This window comes from Vulpes vulpes, chromosome 13 (genome assembly GCF_048418805.1).
Source record: "Vulpes vulpes isolate BD-2025 chromosome 13, VulVul3, whole genome shotgun sequence".
Lineage (NCBI taxonomy): Eukaryota > Metazoa > Chordata > Mammalia > Carnivora > Canidae > Vulpes > Vulpes vulpes.
In genome coordinates this window covers 74,600,042-74,621,031 of record NC_132792.1, presented here as the reverse complement: position 1 = coordinate 74,621,031, position 20,990 = coordinate 74,600,042, and the positions used below count along the sequence as shown (strand labels likewise).

The window sequence follows — 20,990 nt, the reverse complement described above, 5'->3', positions numbered from 1 at the left end:
AAATGTTTCTTGTAGGCAGCATATTGATGGATCTTGCTTTTTTTGTCCATTTCACCATCCTATGTCTTTTTCTTGGAGTTTTATACCATTTACATTCAACGTAATTATCAATAGCTATGTACTGCCATTTTTGTTACTTGTTTTTATGGTTATTTTGTAGTTCTTTTTATTTTCTGGATCTCTTCTCTTGTGGTTTGATGGCTTTCTTTAATTATATAATTGGATTCCTTTCTCTTTATTTATTGCATATCTATTACCAGTTTTTGAGTTGTAGTCACCATTAAGTTAGTATATAACATCTTATGCATATAGCAGTCTACATAGTAAGGTGATGGTCACTTAAGTTTGAATCCATTATAAAAACACTAACACAGAGGGCAGAGCAAGTTGGCAGAGGAGTAGGGTCCCCAAGTCACCTGTCCCCACCAACTTACCTAGGTGACTTTCAAATAATCCTGAAAACCTAAGAATTTGGCCTGAGATTTAAAAAGAGAATAGCTGGAATGCTACACAGAGAAGAGTTTGTGCTTCTAACAAGTAAAACTCATTTTTAGCCACTCTACACTGAGCAAATGACTAGAAAAAAGAACTCACCACAAAAGGAAGAATCAGAAACAGTACTCTCTGCCACAGAGTTACAGAATTTGCATTACAATTCGATGTCAGGAAGTCAATTCAGAAGCACAATTATAAAGCTACTGGTGGCTCTAGTAAAAAGCATAAAGGATTCAAGAGACTTCATGACTGCAGAATTTAGATCTAATCAGGCCGAAACTAAAAATCAATTAAATGAGATGCAATCCAAAGTGGAGGTCCTAACGATGAGGGTTAATGAGGTAAAAGAGTGAGTGACATAGAAGACAACTGTGTGGCGAGGAAGGAAGCTGAGGACAAAAGAGAAAAACAATTAAAAGACCATGAGGAAAGGTTAAGGGAAATAAATGACACCTCAGAGGGAAAAATCTACGTTTAATTGGGTTTACAGAGGGCCCTGAAAGGAACAGAGGACCAGAAAGTATATTTGAGCAAATCATAGCTGAGAACTTCCCTAACTTGGGGAAGGAAACAAGCATTCTGATCCAGGAGATAGAGAGAGTCCCCCCCTAAAACCAATAAAAACTCCTCAACACCTTGACATTTAAAGTGAAACTTGCAAATTCCAAAGATAAAGAGAAAATCCTTAAAGCAGCAAGAGACAAGAGATTCCTAACTTATATGGGGAAAAATATTAGATTAATAGCAGACCTCTCTACAGAGACCTGGCAGGCCAGAAAGGGCTGGCAGGATATATTCAGGGTACTCAATGAGAAGAACATGCAGCCAAGAATACTCTATCCAGCAAGGCTCTCACTCAGAATAGGAGAGATAAAGAGCTTTCAAGATAGGCAGAAACTGAAAGAATATGTGACTACCAAACCAACTTCGCAAGAAATATTAAGGGGGACTCTGTAAAAGAAAGAGGAAGCCCAAAGAAATAATCCACAAAAATAGGGACTGACTAGGTATTATGATGACACTAAATTCGTATCTTTCAATAGTAACTCTTAACATGAATGGGCTTAATGATCCCATCAAAAGATGCAGGGTTGCAGACTGGAAAAAAAAAAAAAAAGACCCATCTATTTGCTGTCTACAAGAGACTCATATCAGATAAATTAAAGTTTATCCCAAAAACTGTAGTAAGAGATGAAGAGGGACACTATATCATACTTAAAGGATCTATCCAAGAAGAGGACCTAACAATAATCAATATTTATGCCCCTAATGTGGGAGCTGCCAAATATATCAATCAATTAATAACCAAAGTAAAGACATACTTAGATAATAATACACTTATACTGGGAGACTTTAACACAGCACCTTCTGCAAATGACAGATCTTCTAGGCACAACATCTCCAAAGAAACAAGAGCTTTAAATGATACACTGGACCAGATGGATTTCACAGATATTTACAGAACTTTACATCCAAAGCAACTGACTACACATTCTTCTCAAGTGCACATGAAACTTTCACCAGAATAGACCACATACTGGGTCACAAATCAGGTCTCAATTGATACCAAAAGATTGGGATTGTCCCCCGCATATTTTCAGACCATAATGCTTTGAAACTAGAACTCAATCACAACAAGAAATTTGGAAGAAACTCAAACATGTGGAGGTTAAAGAGCATCCTGCTAAAAGATGAAAGGGTCAACCAGGAAATTAGAGAAGAATTAAAAAGATTCATGGGAACTAATGAGAATGAAGATACAACCGTTTGAAATCTTTGGGATACAGCAAAGGCAGTCCTGAGAAGCATCCCTTAAAAAATTGGAAAAAACTCAAATCTGTAAGGTAACCTTGCACCTAACGGAACTGGAGAAAGAACAGCAAACAAATCCTACATCCAGCAGAAGGATAGAGTTAATAAAGATTCAAGCAGAATTTAATGAAATAGAGACCAGAAAACTGTAGAACAGATTAATAAAACCAGGAGTTGATTCTCTGAAAGAATTAATAAGATAGATAAACCATTAGCCAGCCTTATTAAAAACAAAAGAGAAATGACTCAAATTAATAAAATCACGAACGAAAAAGGAGAGATCACCACCAATACCAAGGAAATACAAACGATTTTAAAAACATATTATAAGCAGCTATATGCCAATAAATTAGGCAATCTAGAAGAAATGGACGCATTTTTGGAAAACCACAAACTACCAAAACTGGAACAGGAAGAAATAGAAAACCTGAAAAGGCCAATAACCTGGGAGAAAATTGAAGCAGTCATCAAAAACCTCCCCAAACACAAAAGTCCAGGGCCAGATGGCTTCCCAGGGGTATTCTATCAAACGTTTAAAGAAGAAACAATACCTATTCTACTAAAGCTATTCTGAAAGATAGAAAGGGATGGAGTACTTCCAAACTTGTTCTATGAGGCCAGCATCACCTAATTCCAAAACCAGACAAAGACCCCACCAAAAAAGAGAATTACAGACTAATATACCTGATGAACACACATGCAAAAAGTCTCAACAAGATACTAGCCAATAGGATCCAAGAGTACATTAAGAAGATTATTCACCATGACCAAGTGGGATTTATCCCCGGGATGCAAGGCTGGTTCAACACTCATAAAACAATCAATGGGATAGATCATATCAATAAAAGAAAAAACAAGAACCATATGATCCTCTCAATAGAGACAGAGAAAGCATTTGACAGAATACATCATCTATTACTGATCAAAACTCTTCAGAGTGTAGGGATAGAGGGAATATTCCTGAGCATCTTAAAAGCTGTCTATGAAAAGCCCACAGCAAATATCATTCTCAATGGGGAAACACTGGGAGCCTTTCCCCTAAGATCAGGAACATGACAGGGAAGTCCACTCTCACCACTGCTCTTCAACATAGTACTAGAAGTCCTAACCTCAGTAATCAGGCAACAAAAAGAAATCAAAGGCATTCAAATTGGCAAAGAAGAAGTTAAACTCTCCCTCTTTACAGATGACATGATACTGTACCTAGAAAACCCAAAACACTCTACCCCAATATTGCTAGAACTCATACAGCAATTCAGCAGTGTGGCAGGATACAAAATCAATGACCAAAAATCAGTGGCATTTCTATACACTAGCAATGAGACTGAAGAAAGAGAAATTAAGGAGTCAATCCCATTTATAATTGCACCCAAAAGCATAAAATACCTAGGAATAAACCTAACCAAAGAGGTAAAGGATCTGTACCCTAAACACTACAGAACACTTCTGTAAGTAATTAAGGAAGACACAAAGAGATGGAAAAATATTCCATGCTCATGGATTGGAAGAATTAGTATTGTGAAAATGTCAATACTACCCAGGGCGATTTACACATTCAATGCAATCCCTATCAAAATACCATGGACTTTCTTCAGAGAGTTGAAACAAATAATCTTAAGATTTGTGTGGAATCAGAAAAGACTCCAAATAGCCAGGGGAATATTGAAAGAGAAAAACAGAGCCGGGGGCATCACAATGCCAGATTTCAGGTTGTACTACAAAGCTGTGATCATCAAGACAGTGTGGTACTGGCAGAAAAATAGATACATAGATCAATGAAAGAGAATAGAGAATCCAGAAATGGGCCCTCAACTCTATGGTCAACTAATATTTGACAAAGCAGGAAAGACTATCCACTGGAAAAAAGACAGTCTCTTCTATAAATGGTGCTGGGAAAATTGGACAACAATATGCAGAAGAATGAAACTGGACCACTCTCTTTCACCATACACAAAGATAAACTCAAAATGGATGAAAGATCTAAATGTGAGACAAGAATCCATCAAAATCCTAGAGGAGAACACAGGCAACATCCTTTTTGAACTTGGCCACAGCAACCTCTTGCAAGATAAATATATGAAGGCAAGGGAAACAAAAGAAAAATGAATTAGTGGGACTTACGATAAAAAGCTTCTGCACAGCAAAAGAAACAGTCAACAAAACTAAAAAACAACCTACAGAATGGGAGAAGATATTTGCAAATGACCTATTGGATAAAGGGCTAGTGTCCAAGATCTATAAAGAACTTATTAAACTCAACAGCAAAGAAACAAACAATCCAATCATGAAATGGGCAAAAGACACGAACAGAAATCTCACAGAGGAAGACAAGACATGGCCAACAAGCACATGAGAAAATGCTCCGCATCACTTGCCATCAGGGAAATACAAATCAAAACCACAATGAGATACCACCTCACACCAGTGAGAATGGGGAAAATTAACAAGACAGGAAACAACCAATGTTGGAGAGGATGTGGAGAAAGGGGAACCCTCCTGCACTGTTGGTGGGAATGTGAACTGGTACAGCCACTCTGGAAAACTGTGTGGAGGTTCCTCAAAGAGTTAAAAATAGACCTGCCCTACGACCCAGCAATTGCACTGCTGGGGATTTACCCCAAAGATACAGATGCAGTGAAACGCTGGGACACCTGCACCCCGATGTTTCTAGCAGCAATGTCCACAGTAGCCAAACTGTGGAAGGAGCCTCGGTGTCCATCGAAAGATGATGGATAAAGAAGATGTGGTCTCTGTATACAATGGAATATTCCTCAGCCATTAGAAATGATGAATACTCAACATTTGCTTTGTCGTGGATGGAACCGGAGGGTATTATGCTGAGTGAAGTAAGTCAATCGGAGAAGGACAAACATTATATGGTCTCATTCATTTGGGGAATATAAAAAATAGTGAAAGGAATAAAGGAGAGAAAAGGAGAGAAAATGAGTGGGGAAATATCAGTGAGGGTGACACAACATGTGAGACACCTAACTCTGGGAAACGAACAACGAGTGGTGGAAAAGGAGGTGGGCGGGCGGTTGGGGTGACTGCTTGACAGGCACTGATGGGGGCACTTGATGGGATGAGCACTGGGTGTTATGCTTATGTTGGCAAATTAAACTCCAATAAAAAAATACAAAAAAAAAGTACTAACATTTTTATTCCTCTATCCACCATGTTTCATGAATATGATATTATACTTTATATCCTATTATTTTGTGAATTCCTTGATTTTTACCTGATTTTACTGCTTTTGTGCTTCCTATTTTTCTTACTCCTGTTCACGATCTTTCCTTTTCACTCAAAGAATCTCCTTTAACATTGCTTTTAAGGCTGGTTTAGTGGTGATGAATTCCTTTAATATTTTTTTGTCTGGCGTACTCTCTCTCTCTATTCTGAATGATAATTTTGCTGGATAGAGTATTCTTGGTTGCAGTTTTTTTTTTTTTTTTTCCTTTCAGCACTTGGAATATATCATGCCAGTCTTTTTGGGACTGCAAAGTTTTCTGAAAAATCAGCTCCTAGACTTATGGGTTTCCCCTGTATTCGGCTTTTTTTTTTTTTTTTCTCTTGCTGCTTTAAAAATTCTCTTGTTGTTACTACTTTTTGCCATTTTAATTATTATGTGTTTTACATGGGTTGATTTTGGGCGAGCTCTCTGTGATCTTTGGATCTAAATTTCTGTTTCCTTCCCTAGATTGGGGAAGTTTTCACCTATTATTCTTCAAAAAAATTTTCTGCCCCCTTTCCTCTATCTTCTTATGGAGTCCCTATAATGTGAATGTTATTATGTTAGATGGTGTTGCTGAGTTCCTTTAACTTATTCTCATTTTTTGTAATTATTTCTTATTTCCTCTGTTCAATTTGATGGCTTTCCATTACTTTGTCTTCTCAGCACAGGTCCCTATGCCTGGGGTACTTGTTGTAGGGTCTGCTCTGCTTCCTTCTCCATGCCTGTGGTGTCCCTCCCTCCTGTGGTTAATCTTGTGGTTAATATTGTGCACCAGTTTGGGTTCAACTGCATCTCCTTCTTACCCTTTTCAATATTGCTTCTTCTTTATGATTAGCTGTGGAGAGCCTGTTCTGAGAGTCTTTGGGTTATTTTCTGGGTTATTTACACTGATATGGGTATCATCTAAGTGTATCCATGGGACAAAGTGAGCTTGAGATCCTCCCACTTGGTCATCGACCCTGGAAGTTAATTTTTCTTTTTTGAAAATTAATTTACTTAAAATATTTTTCTGATATTTAGGAAGGCATATATTTTAATCCTAATGGTTATCTTTTGACTAGTAACTTTTGTACCATTCTCTGTCTCTCTTTTCTTTTTACTATTTAATTTGGTGAGTTTAAATGATATGCTTTGACTTCTACCTACTTCCTAGGCAATGATCAAAAACATTCTGTTTCCCCATTTCTCTTGTATCTGTTTTTTTTTAGCTTTGTTATTTCTGCTGTGTTAGAGCATTTAACATTTGCAAACTTTTTGTTTCATTACCCCACCTTTGTTAACTCTTAAAATTACTTTTGTTAAAGTTCACAATTACCTTGGATAGAAACTTACTTAATATCCTATACATATTGCCTGATAGTTGATGGAGAGCTTGGTTGGATATAAGATCCCTGGGTCGTACTTTCTATTTTAGTTTCTTGAAAGTACTGTTGTGCTATTGCTGTTTGTTGCTATCTGAAAGTCTGTTGTCAACCCCAAAATTTCCCCATCTTATTAGTCTTTCGGATTGGAAGAGAGAACTCTTCTCTCTTCTTTATTTTAAAAGTCTTATAGTTCTATTTTGAAATGTCTCAGAGTCAATTGACACATTTTTCCCAGGTATGTGATTTTTCCCTAACCTTTCAGGATGTAGATATAAGATTTCTTTTCTGTCAGGGAATTTTCTTAAATTATATTTTAAAATATTAGTTTCATTTCAGTTTGCTTTTTTTCTTTGAGTATTCAAATTAGGTAAATATTTGGACATACTATCAATCCTCTAATTAGAAATATTAGTATCCTTTAACCAATCACCAATTATATTAATTCTAAATGCACTTCCACTTTGGAAGATCATATATCAACTGATACATTCTTCCCACCAACTTTATGAAATAGGTTATGTTATTACTTCATTTTATTGATACCAATGTATCTCATTTATTCATAAGATTTTGTTAAGTGAAGCCAGAAAAATGTTATTTTTGTTGGTGGCAACTCTGGGAAAATATTGATCTTAGATTAGTACAGAAAATTAAAAAAAAAAAAGATTAGTACAGAAAATTATTTTAAAAACAATACAAAATAATTGTATTATAAAGTTGGAATACAGAAAATATAAAATGTATTTGTTTTCACATTTCTGGAACTCAGTCTAAGCTATAGGGTATTCAGACTAATTTTAAAAATAAATTGTCTGTTAAAAGTTGTTCAGTGTTGAGTGACTGTACAAAAAGCCAGATGTCACATTTATATTGGGCACTAGCCTCAAAGGAGACATTAGTTCACTTTGTATCTTAATACTACAGGTCTTTGGCTGTTTCCAAGCAACACACAATGTTTGGAAAATAGGTGTTGAATTTAGACAGTCATTCACATGTTTTGTCTACGTACTGTCAAACACCCAGATGCCTGTAAGCAAAAATATATCTCAAGGAATTATGTTTTTATCTGTATATTTGGCATCATGTAGACTTAACTTGGCAGCCTCTCAAAAAAGCATGCCTTCTTTCAGAGTTTTATATTCTACATTTTTGTCACCTTACAGCAGCAGTTAATAAGACATGTCAGTCACTCCCCTGTTCTGGAGTTACAATGAGCTGGAAGTGACACTGATCCTATATAATATAAGATTCCCAGACATTTCAAGAGGCCAATGATAGCTAATACAATTCAATTTTTATTTCTGTCCTGTCATGAAGCTATGTACTTTTAAAGAGAAAAGCCTTAAAGAATATTCTTCACCCTACTTTGTAAAGAAAATCAAAATAGGTAGATGCATCTTTTCCCATAAGAGTTATGGTCATGTTAGTGATAACTAGCTCTACTGTACTTAGATAGAATTAATTTAACCAATTAACCAATTTTAAAGATAGTATTATTTTCTAACTGTGGTGTTAGAAGAGGGAAATTGGTGTAGCCACCGTTTGTTATTTTATTCAAATTTATTTCAATTTTTTTGAAAATTATCAATGCATGTAGATCCCTGTGGGCATTATATTCTTGTTGGTGCTACTTGCATACCAAGGAGTCTCAATGTGGTGGGGTATAAAACAAAATGCTTTTTATCTAATATGTGTATCCTAAATGTGTAAAATTAAACCTATAAACCCACCTCTCCCACTGGGAAAGTGGCTCTTTAATACCCCCTTGGCCATATTCCACACCTTACCAGATATTGGAATTGTCATTGTCGGATATTGGAATACTCATTCCAGGAGGCATGATTAAATCCTCTGGTTTCTCTCTCTCTCTCTTTTTTCTTCTAATTTTGAAGCCCCCTTCCCTCCTCCAGGGCAGACCAGAACAGTGGGTAATTTACTTCCTTTTTTGTTCCCTTAGGGAAGTGGAAAAGGGAGAGAAAAATGTTTAAAGAGATGCCCACAGGGGGCAGGTCTCACCCTTCAATTTGGTTGGTGGTAACTGTGCTGAAATTCATTATCTGTGGATATAGTTGGGTTGTGTGATGAATCAGCATGTCCCCATAGTGATATGCAATTCCCTGCAATTCTTCTGGCCTTGCAGACTTTCAATAGCTTTGTTCTGATTTCATAGGGACATCATGCTGAATTCTCTGATGTACCAGGTGGTCTTGGTAAGGCTATAGTTGCAAAATGTCTACTTTTCTGAGGCCAATTTTTAAAACTCCAGACACTTCAGGATCCATTCCATATTTCTTTGGAACTAAGAAGTGAGTGGCTGGCAGTTCTCTACCACCTTATATCTCAATTTTCTTTTCCATTGTTACAGTAGCCTAGAGGAAATTTCCCAAGTCTACAGTAAGCAGACATCCAAAGAGAGAACAGAATACTGGTTGTCCTTTTTTGTAAAAGCCTTCAGTTTTTACAATTGACTCCCTGAAGCCTCCCTCCCTCAGCAAAAGGGAGGGGAACCTCCTCTGAAGGAAGAGCGAGAATAGCACCTCTTCAGCAATAATGTGGTCCCTAATTTGTATCTCCCTTACTGTAGACCAAGGATGGCAGGAGGAGGTTATATGAGAGGGTGGTTGGCAGTGGAACCTATTCTCTGACCATCTCAGTAAGTACAGTGAGAAAATGACTGGCCTAGGCAACAGTCTGAACTTAGAATGTGGGACCTTAGCAGCAATTCTATAGCAATGCCAGCACAAATTCCTGTTACATTAGTTAGCTTTATAGGGGCTACTTGTTATGGATCTGGGTTGCTCAAGCCCATGCATGCACAATATAAGGAATGTGCTTAGGTGGTCCAGCGCATCAGGTGTACTGCATCAAATCCTGTTTAGCACAAGGTGGTGCATAATGATTCATGATTTAGCAACACTTTATTTTCACTATGTACTCTTACATTGATGGAAAAATGACAAAAACTGTTATGATTAATAATAGCACCATCCTCCCCATCAGTTCTAAGTGATTACACAGAAACTGAGGTACAAATAAACACATACTTCTGCAGAGAGGTACAATCATTTTCCTGAACTTTTAACTTTAACTTTCAGCATATACATAATCCTTGTAAAAGTATTGTGTTTGCAGAGCTGAAATTCTGTCCTCTGAAGAGCCAGTGTATCATTCTGCGGCTGGCAGTTTGGAAAAACTTTCATAGCCTCAGGTTTGTTCTCTGCATCCATGACTTGGATATACTTGGCATTAAGATTGTTGGAATTCCAGAGTTCTGCACTTCCTCAGCTGTGTAGGGAAAGCTGACAAGGCGTCAGTCATCAGAAAATAATTTGTCAAGTGAGAGAATGTTTTCTTCTATCTTCACTATCTAATTCACCATCTGTCTATGCCAATGGTATGTGTGAATTGAGAAAATAAAAGTTTGCATATAAATTATTAATTTTTTAAAAACCACTTTTATTTACAAGTGTAGGAACCAAATTGTTTGAAGGTACCTTTTGCTTACTAAAAAACTTAGTCTCTCAAAATTTCAGGCTTTGTCATGTTTTGTTTTGCTTTTTAGTAAACTTTTTATTTTAGAATATATTTATAGAAAATATCTAGAAAAAAAATGTGAAGGAGAACTCTCAAATATACCCCATAACCGGTTTCCCCTATTATTAACATTTTACATTGTATGGTATATTTGTTACAGTTAATTAACCAATATTGAGACCTGACTTTTAACTAAAGTCCATATGTTAATTAGACTTCCTTAGTTTTTTGCCTAGTGACCCTTTTCTCTTCCAGGATGTCACATTACATTTAGTCATTATGTTTCCTTAGGCTCCTCTTGGTTGTGACAGTTTCTGAGACTTTCTCTGTTTTTCATGATACTGAGAATTTTAAGGAGTACTGGTGGGTTATTTTGTAGAATGTCCCTCTGTTGGATTTGTCTGATGTTTTTCTCTTGATTAGAATGGAATTATGTGTTTTAGGGGAGAAGACTACTGAGGTAAAATACCATTTGTATCATATACATCAAGAATAATACCATCAATGTGACTTATTGCTGTCAATGTTAATCTTGATCAATTGGCTGAGGTAGCAGGTCTCTCCACTGTAAAGTTACTCTATTCTCCCAACCCCTCTTTCATTAATTACTCTTTAATTCATAGCTTTGTAAGTCACTAGGCACAGTCTACACTTAAAGAATGGAGAGATGCTTTACCACCTTGAGGGAAGAGATCCATAGAAATTATTTGGAATTCTGCACAGGAGATTCATTTATTCTCCCTCTTTAAAAAATTCAGTCATTTATTTATATCAATATGAATATATGGATACTTATTTTTTCCTTTAGGTTATGATCCAACACTATCTCATGTATTTGTTGTTCAAATTGTTCTAGGTTTGGCCATTAAGAGCCCTTTCAGGTGACTCCCATGTCAATTCTGTAGGCAAGATTAAAATGCTGGAGTGACAAGTTTATTTGAAGAATTTGAAACACAGTGAGAAGCAAGGGGAAGAAGAAGGAGCACTTTAATGCACTTAGGGGAGGGTGCCTGTGGGTGGAAAGACAATACCACCTGAATCTAGTATGCAGGTGTTCATGTGTCCTGTCTGTCTCAATACCTTATCAGCCTTCCCCACTGGGGGTATAGTCATTAGGACCACACATAGGGCTCATGCAAGAGGCTTATGGACAAAAGGTACTGAGGCCCAATGACACACACTTGCTCTAGCAGAGAGACATGGTGATAAGTACTCCTGGGCACAGCTGTGGCTCTCCTAGTAGCTCAATGGACAGCCACATGTTCTTCATGTTTCTTTGGTAGAGGACACATAAATTGAAAGGTGTTACAACTAGGTGTCTGACTTAAGATGTTCTGAACATTGAGCCTTTCAATCCTTTCCTATCTATGTCACATGCTCTACTTAACTGTTTAATATATATCTTGGGTTACGGATGTATTTACTATCTATGCTTAACTCATATCATGAGTTCATTTATCTATCTAATTTTTTGTCCCTTCTATAGTAGAATTAAACATTTTCCTAAATTCAAAATTACATAGACATTTTACATATTACATAGACAAAGAAAATATAGGTAGATTAGAAGACATAATTGCAACCAAGTTCCCCTTTCAGGAAGTGGGATCTCAAGTGATATTGAATAGATAGATTGATCAAGAAGTTGAAAATACTGAAAATATCAGATGTGCTTCCAAAGGAGGATATGGTATTTGATTCAACGGCCATATGGAGGTCAATTTACTCTGAAGAGCTAAAGGTTTGTCCAGGAGAATCTCCTATTTTTCTTTCAAAAAAAATTTGCAAAAGACATTCCTCCAAGGATCCCTGTAGATGGATGGAGCTGAGTATTGTTAGGAGGGTGGCTGGCTTCCTGTTGCTAAGGAATCTGAGCATTTTTCCATCTCTCTCTCTTTTTTTTACATTTATTTGAGAAAGAGAGAGAGTGCATGTGCACACACACTAGTGGTGAGGGCGGGGGGGGGGGCGGGCAGAGGGGCAAGCAATGCACTGAGTGCAGAGCCCCACTTGGGGCTTGATCCCAGCACCCTAAGATTAGAGGCTTAACTGACTGAGCCACCCAGGCACTCCTCCATCTTTCTTCTAAGAGAAATAATCTGACAAAGGCACAACCATCCCTATACTAAAGATGTTCTTGTCAATTGTTACAAACCCACTTAGCATCTTCTTGACATTCCTGATATAAAAAAAAAAATACCAAATTCTTGTATGGTCAAAGTCATATGGAACCTTATTAAGAATTTGTCAGGTCTGTGCCATGGTACAAATGGGGCAAGCAGAGCCAACTTCATGGAGGAAGTCATGTTAGAACCATGCCCTGAAAAATTTGATAGAATTTTAAAAAATAGAGAAGATGGAGAATAGCATGCTCGAAAAGGAAGTAGACTAAGCACAAGAGGAAGTCTGCTACATGAAACAGTATGGCTTTAACAAAACCTCCTGTAATGAAGGGAATAGAGTCCAGGCTAGAAGCTCAGCCCATAATGCTTAGTAAGACCAGAGGTTCATATATAATTTTCTAGGAATTTTTTATTACCCAGACTTTTTAGCAGTACAAAATTACCCTGTTACTCATGGGTGTAAGGGGAGCATGCACATATTACCGTTTAAGATGTGATTCAAACACCTTTGGGGAAGAGAAACTCTAGAGTTGGATGTGGGTGAGCAATGCTGCAAACCCAGAACAAAAGGTGTCAAGATTTTCTGATTGTCAGGGGCAGTTCTGGAAGTATCACCCATTCTGCCAAATCACCTATTCCTCACAACAATCCCTATCTTACGTATATAATATTAATGTCTCTGTTTTATAGATAGTGAAACTGACACCTGGAGAGGATGACTTATCTGCTAAAGGTCAAAAAGCCAGTAGGTCATGGAATTCCTTTGGATTTAAGACACACATCCTTGGGACGCCTGGGTGGCTCAATGGTTGAGTGTCTGCCTTCGGTTCAGCGTATGATCCCGAAATCTTGGGATCGGTTCTCGCATTGGGCTTCCCGTAGGCAACCTGCTTCTTTCTCTGCCTCTCTCTGTGTCTCTCTTGTGGATAAATAAATAAATAAGATATTTTTTTTAAAAAGCAGATGCACATCCTTAACTACGATTATATTCTTGCAATCTAATTTTAAACTTTTATCAAAATATGCTAGAAATGTTCACAGTATGAACACTAGGAATGCCCTAAATTGCAAATGGCACCTAAAGCCTAGTAGCTACCAACTAAATGTTGAGTAAATGAGTGACTGGACTGATGAATAAATGAATGAATGAGTGCAAGATGCTCCAACTGAAAAGGAAAATCCTCTTGGCTCTGAAAGGCTGAGAGCATTAGAGGACATAGGAGAGAAAAGGAAAAAGAAAAATCTTTATTTCACATTCCGGGGAAGCTATAGAAAAAGTATAATTGTTTTATTTATTATACATAGAGACACACAGAAAGAGAGAGGCAGAGACACAGGCAGAGGGAGAAGCAGGCCCCATGCAGGGCGCCTGACGCGGGACTCAATCCCGGGTCTCCAGGATCCCACCCTGGGCTGCAGGCGGCGCTAAACCATAGTGCCACCGGGGTTGCCCTGTTTTAAAAATCTGTATAAAATCTAATGGAAGATCAGCAACATAGGCTTGTTGATTTTTTTGGTTTCTGGCATAAAAATAAATGTAAACATGTGTGGTCAGAAGCCAGAATCAGGTACAGAGGCTTTTGATCATTATTTTAGATTTTTCTTTTCCAGATTTAGGTTTTTCCTGGATGTCTATTTCTGGTAGTCTACAGAGTTGGAATTTATTAATGAAGTTTTCTGTTCTGCAGTCTTGAGCTTTTGAGAACATGTGTTTTGATGATGAGGAAGAGCTAGTTACAAGCCTGTGCCTCAACAGTAGTACTTAGTGACTATTCATGACAGAATTGTTAGTGAGGATGCAACAAGGAAGTTACTCAAATCAGAAGGTTGAAAGCTATCAGGAAAGGGGAGGAGGAGGAAGGGACACAACTGGGAAGGAATGTGTTTTCTTTTTTGTTTGTCTGTTTTTCAGAATCAACAGTTCCAGCCCAGGGACTGCTAAGTGTTTCAAGTAAGAGCCCCTTGCAAGGTATGTCTCACCTGATAACCTGTTATATGTACCAGTTAGAGCCAGATTGGAGCTAAGCACCTGCACAAAAGCCCCCTTCAATTGTCTAGAACTTACATTTCACTCATTATAATACCAGGATCTCCTCCTATGGGTGGAGTTTTTCGCCATTTTTGGAACACAGATGTATGAACTAGCATGCTGACATGCTAGGCACACACAATTGAATCTAAGTGCCTAAGCAATAGAATATGTGTAAGTTTCTTAATGTATATTCATATTCCCTATCTCCATCCTCATATACACCACTGAATAAAAGTTTTTTTTTCTTTTTTTTTTTTTTACTAACCCCACAGGAGACAGCACTTTGAGAGCTATCTCACTGTCTCTTTACTTATAACAAGCAATAAGAAATTTGTTGCTTTTAACATTTCCTTGGGGGTATGTTCAATTCAATGCACTCCAAGAAGTGAACCCCCTGAGTTCAGTTATAGAATTACCTTGAAAACACAGTAGATCATATTGATTGTATAAAGACCATTGGAGAAGATAATCACACTTAAATTAGTTCAACTGTCAATTCAGTCATGTGAACTCAGCTCAGAAATGGGGAAAATAGTAGAAAGAGTATCTTTATAATCTTTGCCTTTTGTGTAGCCCTTTTCAGTATTTGGCAAATATTTGTATATCAACTATTCTTTTTCTTGTTCCACTAAATCTATAAACTCATTAGGGTTAACATGAAATTATAATAATCATGTTTTAAAAGTTTTTTGTATGTTATGATGTTCTGACATCATAAAAATCTTGTAGGAATTGCTGGGATAGCCCATCTTGGAGCTAACCATTTCTTAGAGACAACAAAAGACACCCATAGAGTGTGCTTTTTCATATGCAAACCAATCTATCCCCAGTCTATACTCCTAACCACTTCCCACAGCCAATATTTTATCTAAATCTTTCCAGCTGCAGGTACCAGACTACTGGAGACCACCTCATAGTCCAAAACCTGCCAGAATTATCCAAATGAGACAATCCTAAACTGTTCACTCTGTTCTGTCTTGCCTTTCCTGCAGAAATCCCAATAAAGGATATGGCCAAGGCTTTCTCTTCCCTCCACTTCTACTCCTGACCAGAACCTGGTGCTGCGCCTGTGGCCCTGTGTGGCATCAGCACACCCCCTTCTGTTGGGAAATGTAGGTAATAAATTCTTTCAATGGCATTGACATCTTCATGGTGACAGTCACTTCCATAAGTTAAAATCACATGGGTACAAATGAGATAGGAATATCAGAGAGGGTGACAGAACATGAGAGACTCCTAACTCTGGGAAACAAACAAGGGGTAGTAGAAGGGGAGGTAGGTGGGGGGATAGGGTAACTGGGTGATGGGCACTGAGGGGGGCATTTGATGGGATGAGCACTGGGTATTATACTATGTGTTGGCAAATCAAACTCCAATAAAAAAGTATACAAAAAATAAATAAATAAAGGTTTAGTGTCTCCCCCCCCCAAAAAAGAGAGAGATAGTAACGTATTTGAGAAAGCTGTGGCACACTAGCACGTAGAGCTTAGTGATTTTGCATAAAACAACAAATACATGCATAAATGTGTGTGTGTGTGTGTGTGTGTGTGTATGCTATGAAGCTAAGCTTACCCATATTTTATTTTAAAATTAGGAAGAGGGCAGCCCAGGTGGCTCAGCGGTTTAGCGCCGCCTTCAGCCCAAGGCGAGATCCTGGAGACCTGGGATTGAGTCCTACGTCAGGCTCCCTGCATAGAGCCTGCTTCTCCTCTGCCTGTGTCTCTGCCTCTCTCTCTCTGTGTCTCTCATAAAAAAATAAAATCTTTAAAAAACTAAAATAAAATTAGGAAGAATTTAGCTATATTGTCAAAGAAGGAGAAAGAACAGAAAATACAAATAAATTTGACCTATAAAGTTAGCATTTTTGAATAACACAATAAGAATAGCAGAGATTATTAAAACATAGTTGCACAGACCTTTAATACTTTCCAAGCTACTGTCAAAAGGCAAAAGAAACTAAATGTTATTGGTAAAGGTCAAACCTAGAATAGAAATTATAGAGAAAGAGAAGTTGTATTTGTGTTTTATTTTAGAAAGTTTTCTCATCAAAGAACCTCAAACCAATAGGAACTATAGCTTTGATATGAATGTGTGAAACCACCCAACTACAGGAAAAAGGATTACTCGTATTTACTTCCCAGTTGGAAATTTCAGAGGGTGTCTGTTATGAGATTATTTATCATGGAATGCTTTTGTATGAGACTTTTAAATTGGACTAACACCACCCTAAGGCCATGTATATTCACACAAAGATTACAAATGTTTTGAAATTCACCAGTCACATTATACCTAAAGTCAGGAGACCATGTATTCTGGCATAATTATTAATACATACCCCCCCTCACATTCAAAAAGTGTGCCAATTTGGACAAAAAATTACAACAAATTGCACATTTACCTATCTCACCTCTCTTATCCTTGGGCAGAACATTTTTAGCACATGATTAGTGGTGTATATGTATTTGAAAATGCTGTTATAAAGTGTTTACCCTAAAAGACACATGATTGGTTCTCTAAATCACCACTTAATGTAAACAGATTTTTAGTTAATTAAAAATTCTGGAATTTTGTGTTTGAAGTTTATATTAACACTAAGTTTAGGGATCCCTGGGTGGCGCAGTGGTTTGGCGCCTGCCTTTGGCCCAGGGCGCGATCCTGGAGACCCGGGATCGAATCCCACGTCGGGCTCCCGGTGCATGGAGCCTGCTTCTCCCTCTGCCTGTGTCTCTGCCTCTCTCTCTCTCTCTGTGTGACTATCATAAATAAAAAAACAAAACAAAACAAAACAAAAACACTAAGTTTAGGTATCACCAATGGTCACTGAACATTATTACCATCATCAAACCTGTTTTCTTGATTTAGTTGTAGATTGACTTCAGTGCCTTTGAGCTACAATAAGATTTCATTATTTGGAAAATGCGTTGGAGGTATCTGTGAGCCTTTAGACTTCTACAGGAATTCTCCTTTCCAAAAGCAACCACTGAAAGACTTTTGTGCTCTGATATGTACTGAAGGTGAATAAACTAGCTAAGAGTTTTCATAAAACATTGTGTCCTCCCACACCTCGTGGATATTGAAAATAACTGATTTTAGGGGCACCTGGGTGGCTCAGTCAGTTAAATATCCCATTCTTGATCTCAGCTCAGGCCTTGATCTCAGGGTTGTGAGTTCAAGCCCCTTGGGGGGCTCCAAGCTGGGTGTGGAGTTTACTTGAAAAAAAAAAGAAAAGAACTGATTTTTGTCTTATTCAGAATATGTCTGGTTTTTAGTTTCATATTTGTTTTAAGCATTCCATACTTCAACCTCAAAATAACTTTCTTTTTTTTTTAAATTAATTTTTATTGGTGTTCAATTTACCAACATACAGAAAAACACCCAGTGCTCATCCTGTCAAGTGTCCACCTCAGTGCCCGTCACCCATTCCCCTCCAACACTCGCCCTCCTCCCCTTCCACCACCCCTAGTTCGTTTCCCCGAGTTAGGAGTCTTTATGTTCTGTCTCCCTTCCTGATATTTCCCACACATTTCTTTTCCCTTCCTTTATATTCCCTTTCACTATTATTTATATTCCCCAAATGAATGAGAACATATAATGTTTGTCCTTCTCCGATTGACTTATTTCACTCAGCATAATACCCTCCAGTTCCATCCATGTCGAAGCAAATGGTGGGTATTTGTCGTTTCTAATGGCTGAGGAATATTCCATTGTATACATAGACCACATCTTCTTTATCCATCATCTTTCGACACACACCGAGGCTCCTTCCACAGTTTGGCTATTGTGGACATTGCTGCTAGAAACATCGGGGTGCAGGTGTTCAAAATAACTTTCTAAAATCCATCAGATCATGACACCTTTAGCAGGTCTTGGAATCCAGAATAAACCTGATCTCCCAGGCATGGCACAATCGCCTCAGGTTGTGTCTGTCCTTCCTCAGCCTCCTTTCCTGTTTCTCCATTCCTAGTTCTTTGCACCAGGAAAACTGACCTGGAGCAGTTGCCCAACATGGAAAATTTCAGGCTTCAGGATTTTGAGTCTTTACTATCATCTCTGAAACTCCAAAGTCATATAAGAATTTATTTTTCTGGGAATTATTTGACTTAAAATTTTGTTAATTTTCCGGGCAGCCCCAGTGGCGCAGCGGTTTGGCGCTGCCTGCAGCCAGGGGCGTGATCCTGGAGACCCAGGATCGAGTCCCACATCGGGCTCCCTGCGTGGTGCCTGCTTCTCCCTATGCCTGTGTCTCTGCCTCTCTCTCTAGCTGTGTCTCTATGAATAAACAAATTAAAAAAAAAAAAAACCTTTAAAAAATTTTGTTAATTTTCCTAATAAAGTGGAAAAAATCACTTCCTTTACTCCTTTCCTCTGACTTAGAGGCAATTTATTGTTATCCCATTTTCAATGTTGAGTTAAACAATGAAATTTGCTTTGAGCCTGTCCTTTGGTGAATGAGCCTATCTCGTTGATACCCAGAAAGAAGACCGTAGATAGTGGCATCATCTTAGTAAAAGTGCACATTCTCAGGTTTTACTCCAGACCTGCTGAATCCAAACTTTTGGGGGTGAGACCCAGGAATCTGGATTTGAACAAGCTCCCCAGATGATTCTAATATGCATTAATATTGAAGAAACATCAGTTGGCCTAAAGCTCCAGAAATGTTTCTTAGTGTGGCTTTAGTTTCTATTTATTGGTCATCTACAAAGGTTTATCTACAAAGGCATATTGTGTGGTTGGAGGTTTCCTTTTTTTTTAATAAATTTATTTTTTATTGGTGTTCAATTTACCAACATACCCAGTGCTCATCCCGTCAAGTGCCCCCCTCAGTGCCCGTCACCCATTCACCCCCACCCCCTGCCCTCCTCCCATTCCACCACCCCTAGTTCATTTCCCAGAGTTAGAAGTCTTTACGTTCTGTCTCCCTTTCTGATATTTCCCACACATTTCTTCTCCCTTCCCTTCTATTCCCTTTCACTATTATTTATATTCCCCAAATGAATGAGAACATATAATGTTTGTCCTTCTCCGATTGACTTACTTCACTCAGCATAATACCCTCCAGTTCCATCCACGTCGAAGCAAATGGTGGGTATTTGTCGTTTCTAATGGCTGAGGAATATTCCATTGTATACATAGACCACATCTTCTTTATCCATCATCTTTCGATGGACACTGAGGCTCCTTCCACAGTTTGGCTATTGTGGACATTGCTACTAGAAACATCAGGGTGCAGGTGTCCCGGTGTTTCACTGCATCTGTATCTTTGGGGTAAATCCCCAGCAGTGCAATTGCTGGGTCGTAGGGCAGGTCTATTTCTAACTCTTTGAGGAACCTCCACACAGTTTTCCAGAGTGGCTGCACCAGGTCACATGCCCACCAACAGTGCAGGAGGGTTCCCCTTTCTCCACATCCTCTCCAACATTTGTGGTTTCCTGCCTTGTTAATTTTCCCCATTCTCACTGGTGTGAGGTGGGATCTCATTGTGGTTTTGATTTGTATTTCCCTGATGGCAAGTGATGCGGAGCATTTTCTCATGTGCGTGTTGGCCATGTCTATGTCTTCCTCTGTGAGATTTCTCTTCATGTCTTTTGCCCATTTCGGGATTGGATTGTTTGTTTCTTTGGTGTTGAGTTTAATAAGTTCTTTATAGATCTTGGAAACTAGCCCTTTATCTGATGCATCATTTGCAAATATCCTCTCCCATTCTGTAGGTTTCTTTTAGTTTTGTTGACTGTATCCTTTGCTGTGCAAAAGCTTCTTATCTTGATGAAGTCCCAATAGTTCATTTTTCTTTTGTTTATTTTGCCTTCGTGGATGTATCTTGAAAGAAGTTACTGTGGCTGAGTTCAAAAAGGGTGTTGCCTGTGTTCTTCTCTAGGATTTTGATGGAATCTTGTCTCACATTTAGATCTCTCATCCATTTTGAGTTTATCTTTGTGTCTGGTGCAAGAGAGTGGTCTACTTTCATTCTTCTGCATGTGGATGTCCAATTTTCCCAGCACCATTTATTGAAGAGACTTTCTTCCAGTGGATAGTCTTTCCTCCTTTATCGAATATTAGTTGACCATACATTTCAGGGTCCACTTCTGGGTTCTCTATTCTGTTCCATTGATGTATGTGTCTGTTTTTGTGCCAGGACCACACTGTCTTGATGACCACAGCTTTATAGTACAACCTGAAATCTGGCATTGTGATGCCCCCAGCTATGGTTTTCTTTTTTAAAATTCCCCTGGCTATTCAGGGTCTTTTCTGATTCCACACAAATCTTAAAATAATTTGTTCTAACTCTCTGAAGAAAGTCCATGGTATTTTGATAGGGATTGCATTAAACATGTACATTGCCCTGGGTAACATTGACATTTTCACAATATTAATTCTGCCAATCCATGAGCATGGAATAT

At 38.1% G+C, this 20,990-nt stretch overlaps 1 long non-coding RNA gene across 2 annotated transcripts in view; it reads left to right on the top strand.

Moving 5' to 3' along the window:
• Positions 1 to 20,990, top strand: part of LOC112929330 (uncharacterized) — a 119,226-nt gene that overhangs the window by 34,002 nt on the left and 64,234 nt on the right. For both annotated transcript variants that reach the window (XR_003236918.2, XR_003236919.2), the window contains exons 2-3: positions 14,473 to 14,529; positions 15,585 to 15,704. This is a non-coding gene — a long non-coding RNA (uncharacterized lncRNA). The remainder of the gene's footprint in view (positions 1 to 14,472; positions 14,530 to 15,584; positions 15,705 to 20,990) is intronic.